Genomic DNA, 11,162 nt, shown 5'->3' on the forward strand with positions numbered 1-11,162 from the left:
CATCTGACCAGACTATATTCTCCCAGTATTTCACAGGCTTGTCTAAATGTTGTGCAGCAAACTTTAAACGAGCTTCAGCATGCTTTTTCTTCAGCAATAGAGCCTTGCGTGGTGAGCGTGCATACAGGCCACGGCGGTTGAGTGCATTACTTATTGTACTTATTATTTTCTTTGAAACTGTTGTACATGCTAATTCCAGGTCTTTCTGAAGCTCTCCACAAGTGATCATTGACTCTTGGACAGCTCTTCTGATAATTATTTTCACAGAAATCTTGCGCACCTGGAGCACCTGGTCATGGTGGCCGGTTTATGGTGAAATGATGTTCTTTCCACTTCCGGATTATGGCCCCAACAGTGCTCACTGGAACATTCAGAAGTATAAAAACCCTTCTCTAACCAATGCCATCAGTATGTTTTGCAACAATAAGGTTGCGAAAGTCTTGAGAGAGCTCTTTGCTTTTACCCATCATGAAATGTTTCTTGTGTGACACGTATTGCAGAACTTAATTTTTGAACATATTTGTTTTGTTTTGTTTTGTTTTCTTTGTATGCATGGATTACTTGGATTGTTACCGACATCTGGTGAAAATTTCATGTCGACAGCACCTTTAGAAATATATTTACTGAGAAAAATTGTGACGTGTTCAATACTTATTTTACCCGCTGTATATGTAATTTCTTTCTTTTTTTTAAATTTTTTCTAGTAGAGGTCCACTATAGGTTCTAGTACTTTATTTATTTTAAAATGCAATATTAAAGTGAGATTCAATGAATAATATACATTGCCATTAAAAAGTTGGACGGTAAGATTTTTAAATGTTTTTGAAAGCCTCTTGTGCTCACTAGGACTGCATTGATTTCATCAAAGATACAGTAAAACAGTAATATTGTGATATATTACAATTTAAACAAACTTTTTTAATCTATCTTAAAATGTAATTTATTCCTGTGGTGACAGTTGAGTCTTCAGTGTCACATTATCCTTCAGGAATCGTTCTAATATGCTGATTTGGTTCTAAAGAAATATTTCTTATTATCATCAATTTTAAAAACAGTTATGCTGCTTTTTTTTTTAAACAGTGATACATTTGATTCAGGATTCTTAGATGAATGGAAAGTTCATACGCAAAGCAAACTTACTGATCCAAACTTTTGAATGGTAGAGTACATTGTACCAAAACTACTGAAATCAAATCAGAATATGATACTGGGGTGGTGTGGCAAACTTGCTTTTGATCTAACCTGGTAAATAAAAAGTTGTAGGTCCACTGTGCACTCGGGCATTCCCTTCTGCTCTCATGTGTCCTCAGGCAGATGCAAGAGCTCCAGCGTCAGAAGGAGCAAGACAGGGAACGACTGGAGCGAAAGCGGCTAGAACGAGAACGGCAGGAACGAGAGATGCTGGAACAGGAACGTGCCGAAAGGGAACGTCAGGAGTGGGAGCGTCAGGAGCGAGAGCGACTGGAGAGGGAACGTGCCGAGCAGGAACGTCTGGAGCGTGAGCGTCAAGAGCAGGAGCAGCTGGAGCGAGAACGCCAGGAACGGGAGCGTGCCGAGCAGGAGCTGATGGAGAGAGAGCGTGCCGAGAGAGAGAAGCAAGAAAGGGAGCACCAAGAGCAGCTGGACAGAGAGCAGATGGACTGGGAGAGAGGGAGACGCATCTCCAACGCCGGTGAGCATCTTCATTTTCTCCAACGTCTTTTCATAGATAGGACTGACAGATACGATGTAGACAAGACGGGCTGGAGTCAAAAAATGAATGAGATTTTAACACAAACTAACAATACAAGTGGCTTTTCTTCTATTGTACACTATGCTTAGCATGCAAATGCCTGTGAAATGCTGTTATTATCTGTTAGAAGTCATTTCTAACAGTGTTGCAGTTATTATGCTCTTCGAATTTAATTTAAAACTATTTTTTTCCTTAAAACGTTCGGACCGGGGATGCACCAATATTACAATTATTGCTGATTTCCATGCCATGGCCAACAAATGAAAGATTAAAAATCTGTACTATTTTGTCTAAAAATAAATCAAAAAGTCAGTGCTGTTCTTGTCAATGTTAAATCAGTGTTGTGATTCTTAAGCGAATGTAGGCACCACAGCAATATAATCAACAAAATGAAATCTGGATAGCTATTCATTTGGAGATCTGATAAGGAAAAAAGTTTGTTTGAATAAAAAGCAGGATCTCTATTATAAGAAAGCAGTATTCAAGAAACAGCTTTTAAAGGGTTAAATATTTTGTAATCTAGAGTTGTCCCTTTAAAACAATGAATTGAGACATAATTTAACATCTAAAAATTGGCAGAAACAAGTGACCAAAAGTCACTTATATTGGACATCACAAATAAAAATTATATTAAAAATTGTAATTAATAAAATCCACTGATATCTGCTTTTGTGCATCTCTGGTTCGGACATTTCCTTTCGTTGTTCTTGCTGTAAAATATATTTTTAGTATGTATTTGGCTTCTAGATCTGTGTAAAGCTATTGTTTATATGAAGGAAGGGTCAGCACCTCCTCGCGTCTTAATATATCAATAGGTGATCTTCTCCTGACGTGTCCATCTGTCAGTATGTTGGAAGAGTCTGAATCAACAGCTTGAAAGATGACGAAACTCAGGGAGAGCTGCACACACTAACCACGCTTCCCTCATGCTATCCTGTGTACAGCCCACTAGGATTATGGGTAACCTGCCAAAACTCAAGAATTTAGGTGACATGCGAAAAAGGCTATGGATCTTTAACAGCTGTCAACACAAATGTTGCTGTAACCTGTTTTACTTTTGTAATTTGACAAATTTCTGAGAGAACCACAATATTGAGTTAGAAAAAAAAAAATGTTGGCCATGTTTTTTTTGGCCATCAGGGTTAGATTGGATGCAGGTTAGTAGAAAATTGGAGGAAAGTTATAAGATTTTTCTTTTTTGTTTGTTTGTTTAGAATGAAACCTTGTTCACAATAAGACTAGGAAACTAAACAAGGTAAATTTTCATGAATTCAGATTGCATACATTGCTCAGAATCATGCGCCAAAAATAGACATTTTTCTTCTCAAGATGGGGGAGGAGATGTTTATTCCACAGATAATGTGTGAGAGGTCAGGCCTCAGGCTTTGATAGGCACAATTGTCATTTCAAGTGTTAAACATTTGAGCAGTTTAGCATAGTTCATGTGTGATCATTGTATCAAATAATCTGTGTTATTTGGTAGTGGTGTAATACTTTGTTCCACAGCAGGGATGTCAGAAACCCTTTAAATTCAGCATCAATTGCTCAGGAATGTTGAATCTAAATTACTAACACAACTGGTCCTGTTACACATTAATATATTGGCAATCAGATTTGGGAAGGAGACATCATTTTACAGAAAACTGAAGCTTTATTCACTGGCAGTGAATTGTTAAATCATGACCGTCTTTCCACCTTATATTAGATTAGAACAGTGATGTTTTTTTTTTACATACTTCCAAATGCTCTCAAGGAAAGCAAGAATAATGTTTCCTGATCACAAATTTCTGACATAAATGCTTCAGTGTCATTGTTGAATATGAGATGTTAAAATATCCAAAGTTCGTTAGAATTGTAGAAACTTGGTGGTGTGTCTTATTAAAACACTGGAAAAAAACACCAGTCCTTTGCTCTCTTTTATTCCATTGGATTGAAGAAGCATTAACCTTTAGCAATTCACATGACATGAAGTTCACAAATTCACATGGAGCAGGACTACTAGGATGGACATGATGAACATGATGGTTTTAAGTCACTACAAACAATACAAAAGAGAAATCAAACTCATACAATCAATTCATCAATAAATATCAATATTGTACTCAATCCAAATAGGGATTAAATATCTAAACAATTCAAATAAACAAATCCGAACTATATAACTGGTAAACAAACTTACTTAAAGGGTTAGTTCACCCAAAAATGAACAAAATCATTAATTACTCACCCTCGTGTTGTTCGAAACCCGTAAGACCTTCATTCATCTTCGGAACACAATTTAAGATATTTTTGATGAAATCTGAGGGCTCTCTGACCCTCCCATAGACAGCAAGGTAACTACCACGTTCAAGGTCCAGAAAAGTACCAAGATGATCGACAAAGTAGTCCGTGTGACATCAGTGGTTCAACTGTAAAGTTACGAAGCTACGAGAATACTTTTTTGCTGAAAAAAAATAAAAATAACGACTTTATTCCACATTTTGAACCACTGATGTCACACGGACTACTTTGTCGATCATCTTGGTACTTTTCTGGACCTTGAACGTGGTAGTTACCTTGCTGTCTATGGGAGGGTCAGAGAGCCCTCATATTTCATAAAAAATATCTTAAATTGTGTTCCGAAGATGAACGAAGGTCTTACGGGTTTCGAAAAAACACAAGGGTGAGTAATTAATGACAGAATTTTCATTTTTGTGTGAACTAACTAAGGGAAGGACTCAAAGGACATGGTTGGGTGTCCATTCAAACACCCACACCTCACCAATGCAAAAAGGGACAAAGGAAGCGAAGTAAGGTCTATTTATAGACCTTAACCAGGGGAATATGGGTAATGTAGTGCACCATATATGGAAATGTGGTTTACTAGGAATTTGTGGGAGATGTAGTACTAAGAAAAATTAGAAAAAAGAAACAAATTAGTCAAATTCACAAGTAATTTTTTAAAGTACATTCTGCTTAGACAAATCATTGTACAGCTAGTCTGCAGTTGATGCATTTCTCACTGTTGTATTGACTGGCTGGTGCTCTTAATGTTTTATTCTGAGTGTTGAATTTACACCGGATTGAGTTCTCTGTCTGGAAAGACGTCTGAATGGCAGTTGTATTTTTAGTGGATCTTGTCTTGGCTCAGTGACTTTTCTGAGTCATGTCTTGGAGAATTCTGCTTTTTGCTAAGAATTATCAAAAAAAATACCCTGAGATTTTGGCAAATAGGTATAACAAAATCTGTATCATTAGTTGGAGCACTAGTAGAAATACAGGCACTTGGTTTTGGTGTAAATGGATATTTATAGCCAAAACTATCAGCTAACCATTCACTTTTTCCACTTCAGAGTATATATTCAATAATGTTCATGCTAAATAAATAAACTCATTAGTATTAAAAACATTATGCCTTTGTGTTGACGTGTATTTTGAAGTGTGCTCAGGGGGGCGTGGTGGGCTTCACACAGCAGGAGGGCAGCTGTGTCTGCAGGCTGCTTATGAGAATCACTAGAGCAGAAAGATTTGGCCAACATATGGCAGGCAGTGACTCTTACAGTGCAGTCTCACCATAAACCAAAACATGAATTTACATGCATTTCATATATAAACACCTTTAAAGGGTTAGTTCACCCAAAAATGAAAATTAGCCCATAAATTACTCACCCTCAAGTCATCCTAGGTGTATATGACTTTCTTCTTTCAGACGAATCCAGTCGGAGTTATATTAAAAATTGTCTTTGATCTTTCAAGCTGTTTAATGCCACTCAGCGGGTGTTGCATGCATCAGTTCAAAAGAAGTTAAATAAAAAGCACCCATCCATTAAAAAAAAATGTCTCACACGGCTCCGGGGGGTGAACAAAGGCCTCCTCCTGTAGTGAATCGATGCGTTTTTGTAAGAAAAATATCTTATGATATAAGCCAGGAGGAGACTGGGTTTCCTTTGCTAAAGTAAGGAAACTTTGCTTTCTTTCTCCTGTTAACAAACGTTGGTTTTTCACGAGACTCACCGGCGCATGCGCAACGCTGACCTCATACCCTGTAGTGAATCGATGCGTTTTTGTAAGAAAAATATCTTATATTCAAAACGTAATAATCACTTTAATGTAGCTTGCGCTCACTGTTGTACACGGAAGCAGTTCCGGGCAGATGACGTATGAGGTCAGCTTTGCGCATGCGCCGCTCTGAAGTGACGCACACGGAAGCGCAGCGGAGAGATCAAAACAAAACAATGGTCAAGAATTAGAAGTACAAAATGAGGAATGGGCTAATTTTCATTTTTGGGTGAATTAACCCTTTAAATATGTTGCAAAATGTATTGCGTTGAGACAGGGCCACTGTTACATATATACTGTATAAAACTGGCCTTCAATAACATCTGTATAGTTCCATATTTATGTTTTATGTACACTACTGTTAAAAAGTAGTTTTTTAAAAATACTTTTATTTAGCAAGGATTTAGTCAATTGGTCAAAAAAAAATCTATTTCAAAGAAATGCTGTTCTTTTTAACTTCTATTCATCAGAGAATCCAGGGATAGAAATGTTTCTTGAGCACCAAATCAGCATATTAGAATGATTTCTGTAGGATCATGTGACACTGAAGTAATGGTTACTGAAAATTCAGCTTTGTCAACACAGGAGTAAATTACATTTAGTAAAGTTTATGGACAAACTTCATGTTGGCTTGACAAAGCCTAGCTTGGAAGTTTGAAGTTGTTTTAAAATATATTAAAATAGAAAATTGTTATTTTAAAATGTTATATTTCTGAATATTATTGTTTTTACTGTATTTTTTATTACATAAATGCAGCATGAGAGACTTGTTTCAGAAACATTTAAAAAATCTTAGCAACCACAAACTTTTGAATGAGTGGTGTATTTTTGACTGTTTTGCACATACTTTTGTGCAAAGTACAAGTTTGTAGACAACTGATGACTCACCAATGATGTTTCAGCGAAAATGTATGATAACTGGGTTAAATTCGATGTCCCATTCATATCTTATACTGTAGAAAGTGCAAAAAAGTGCAGGTTTTCATGAGCATTTTCTTGGCATGCTGAGAGTGGATGACTAGCCTGTAGCAGGTGTGTGATGATGCTAAGACACTAACCTCACGTGACATGTGCATCCAGGATTTACAGTAACCCTTCGGTGCTCTCTCCTGAAAATACTACATGCTAAACTAGATGTTTATGTAAGCCCACATGTGTTGAAATTGATCCATCTTTTCCGGTTCACGATGTTGCCAACAGCTAACCGATTGTACTAATTCCAGTGTGTTCCCTGTTCATAGACAGAAATAAGTACATATGATGGAGTTGTAGGTCTCTGCTGGTTTTCTTGCTTCATTTGCCCCCTTTCTCTCTTCTGTCTCCTTCCCCCTTTCTCTCTTTGTCTTGTTTTCTTTCCCTTTGCACGGTTGCCGCTTCCTCCCTCCCGTCCCGTCCCGTCCTGTCCGGTTGTGTGCAGCATTTGAAAGCACCCTCTACACTCCTCCACCTCCCGAATACAACAAGACCACCTCCTCCTCATCCGTGTCTCCTTCAACACTCAGCTACCCACCACCGACACCATCGCCCTCCACAGCCACTCCTCCAACCCCACCCCTGCGCCCAACGGGCCGCCCACCTCGCTTCACTTCCACGCCTCGTCACCTGTCTCGGGTCAGCCGTTCTCTTTGCCCCCGACCCCACCCCTTCCGCCGCCCCTGTATTCCCCCTCGCCCACCTTGCCCATCGCTCCCCTTGTGTCTTGTCCCTCACCCCAGCCTGCTGTTCTCCCTTCTCCTTCCACAGCCTTCCCTGCCTCTGCTGAGCATTTTGTAAACTCTGGGTTGGGAGACTCCTGCTCCTCTGCTCCAGAGCCGCCCACTCAGCCTGCTGACTTCCCCAGCCAGCCGGGTAAGGCCTCTTCTGTGTTGCTCAGCCTCCACTAACCCGCAACTCGGGGTTCAAGGAGGGGGCCTACCATGTTGAGCTGGGTTGCTTTTTTTTTTTTTGGCTGCAATTTGCGATTGCTTTTTGGCTCAATATGAAAGTCCTTAGGAATGTTTTGCTGTTTTGTCCTCTGTTGGGTTGTACTGGTTCATCGGTTTGATGGATGCTCGTTTGTGTGGCCTGTAATTGTGTGAAATGGCATGGCATGAAAACACATCACCACTCTCTCTCGTGAAACTTTGATTTGAGTCTCAGATTGCAAAGCTGTGATATCATCACTTTAGTTCTCATCAGTGTTATTTTTGCAGTTTATTACAACCATCTCATTCTGATTCTTGGTTTATGGTAAAGAAGTTCTAGATGTTAACATGTACAAGTGAACTGTCATTGAACAGTGAGCTTTACATAATCTATAACTGGCCTCCCGACATCCTTTTTGGTTATTCTTCACATTCACACATTTGTTTCATACAACATCTTTATTTTAAAAAGAAGCAAAATGAAGATGAATTTGATTTACATTTGTCTTTGACTAGGTTTTATGTTGCATAGTGCATACAGTAAGCAGAGCTTTTCATATGAGGCCAAGTGAACAGCAATGAAGAAATAAGATCAACTCTTCCTCTGAATTATTTATAGAAGAGGTTTTAGGCTTCACACTTCATATGCATGATGCAGCTTGACGCTGAGCTAAATTCTACACACTAATATGATTAACTTGAGTGTGTTTGACAGGCATGCATGTCATATAGACTTGAAAAACTTCAGCTGTTTATACAAAAAAAAAGCCAAATGTTAAATATAGTCAAGCTGATACGTTTCTAAATTGTGAAGAATTTTACTTCATAATGATGTTAAGTGATGCAATATCAGCTTTAAGTTGCATTTTAATGATTAAATGGTTTGAAACAATTACCCCAATTACATCTCTGCATTTTGTTAAATTGATGTACACATTTGTTTCTTATTATGATAAATCATCAGTTTATTTCTTGTGGAAGTTGGTATAATGATCATCAGCTTTTGACAAGTGTTCATCATGTTTTAATGTCATCTGTCTTTATTCACTATTACGAATGAGCTTTGTATGTCGTTGTTTTTGTTATTTATTTATTTTAATTATTATTATTATTATTACTATTGATGGATTTATATTATATTACACTACCTTTTAAAACCTTGGGGTCAGTAAGATTTTATTTTTTTGTTCAGCAAGCATGCATTAAAGTGGACAAAGATGAGAGTAAAGACATTTATAATAAAAACCACAAACTTTTGAACTCTAGTGTATATATTATATTATATATATATATTATATTATATTATATTATATCAACATCTATTTAGCTCATTCTGAGTGTGGTGATCAATTTCATTATGCAAAAGCGTCCTGGATGCAGAACATATCACAGTTTAACTGTTCAGCACAGCAAGTGATAAAGACATGTTATAACTTTCATGATCTTTTTTTATTCAACACTGCAGATTCAGTACAGGGGATACCAGGCCCCACCTTTGCCCTTGGGTCTGTTCACCCCCTCGCCCACCACAGAGGAGAACAAGGGCCTGTCTGGGCTCGCAGCTGCCCTTGCTGGAGCCAAGCTAAAGAAAGTGCCAAGGGTAAGTGTTGAAGGACCATAAAGCTCTCATTTGCATTTAATTTCTCCTGAAGCTTCTTAACACAGAACAAGGGTTGGAAATTAAAAGCAAAAATGCCCCTCCAAATTCAAAATAAGGGTGCAAAAATGGCCCTGCATAATTACACTAAATCTATTATGGTTGTCACGATTAATATGAAATGTCAAAACTAATTAATGGCATGGGTTACACTTTATTTCAAGGTGTCTTTGTTACAGTGTAATTATACATTAAAGTACTGAGTAATATTAATTAACTGTATGTACTTACTATATGGTTAGGTTTAGGATTAGGGTTACTTGCATGTAATTATGCATAATTTATTGTTATTATAATAGTAAGTGCATGTAACGTGTAAAAAGGACACCTTAAAATAAAGTGTTACCATGGCATGTAATTTAGATCTGCTCACATTGCAATATGCTGCATTGGTAACAACCTAGTATTCTAATTAAGTGGACGTCCATGACATGCGGAGTCCCATAAGGCTCAATTCTTGCACCGCTCTTGTTTAGCCTGTATATGCTCCCACTAAGTCAAATAATGAGAAAGAACCAAATTGCCTATCACAGCTATGCTGATGATACACAGATTTACCTAGCCTTATCGCCAAATGACTACAGCCTAGGGGTGTAACGATTCACTCGTTTTCTCGATGCATCGATTACAAACCCTGATGATGCAATGCATCGATCTTGAAACATGTATTTTTGAATCGTGAATTGTCGATTTCGGACAGTAATCGTTTTAAAACATTAAGAATCGAATGAATCACGATTTCTGTAGTGATTTAATGCTTTCAAAATATATACAAATTAAATTACTACAAGCACGAATTAATGGAGACTTTGAACAGTGTTCGTTCATCTCACTGACATTTTTTGAGCAGCTGATGTGTGATCTTAGTACTTGTGGCCATTAATGCTAAAGTGAAGTAGTTTTACTTTTCTGTAGTTTTTCACTGGCTCTCGGTCATACCAATGACATTACCTGAGCAGTCGAAGGCTGCACATTTATTGCATGGACGGAGCAAAAATGTAAGTGTCTAAAGCATATGCACAGTTCCATTGAATGAGAAATGTGTTTTAACAATGTTGTTAAACCAAATGTACGAAGGAAACCGTTAAAATAACCACAGCTTTAACAACAACCTTGAAATAAGAGCGCAAGGTTTATCTGATAATCAGATGCATGAAAGTAGAGTTCGTTGCTATAGCAAACAGACATCGGGCTCGTTTTCTTTCAGAATCATCATTCGCCGATGGAGAGGAAAAATTAATCTCTGGGGTCCGAGGGTGTTTGACGTGCCAGGCTATATCTAAAATTGAAATAATTGTTTATAGTATATAAAACAATCATAAAATTGCCATTAGGAAAAAAATGTAGATTACAAATGATTGATTATTGTCCAGAAGTGTATTTGATTTCTTATAGCAAATTCAAAGTAAGAGATAAGAAAATAATTCCTTGTAAAAAAAAAAATAATAATAATACATACATACATAAAATTATTGTATTTGACATTTCTGTCACTTCTGAAATGATGGCTATGCCCCTGGTGTGACAAAATGTTAGCCTATACATAATACTTTTAAAGCTCTTTTTTAAAATCTTGGCTTACATAAATTTCTACATATGCCATGTCATGCCATAGCATCATTAAACTAGCATCTAACAATGGACAAAAGTGTTTTTTTCTCTAACCTATGCTTCTGTAACCATAAAGGCTGCTGTAATTTTCCCCCTGACTAAGCATTTAAAGAATTTAGGGGAAGCACAGCCCCATTGACTCCCTCTGCCAATGCATTGATGAGAAAACTGAAGTCATTGCATTTGGAAACAAAGATGAAGTTCTCAAGGTGAATGCATA

At 37.4% G+C, this 11,162-nt stretch overlaps 1 pseudogene; it reads left to right on the forward strand.

The window, feature by feature from the left end:
- Positions 1–11,162, forward strand: part of LOC107698345 (protein enabled homolog) — a 63,502-nt pseudogene that overhangs the window by 45,285 nt on the left and 7,055 nt on the right.

The sequence above is a fragment of the Sinocyclocheilus anshuiensis genome, unplaced genomic scaffold (assembly GCF_001515605.1).
Source record: "Sinocyclocheilus anshuiensis isolate Anshui unplaced genomic scaffold, SAMN03320099.WGS_v1.1 scaffold1746, whole genome shotgun sequence".
In the NCBI taxonomy this organism is placed as follows: domain Eukaryota; kingdom Metazoa; phylum Chordata; class Actinopteri; order Cypriniformes; family Cyprinidae; genus Sinocyclocheilus; species Sinocyclocheilus anshuiensis.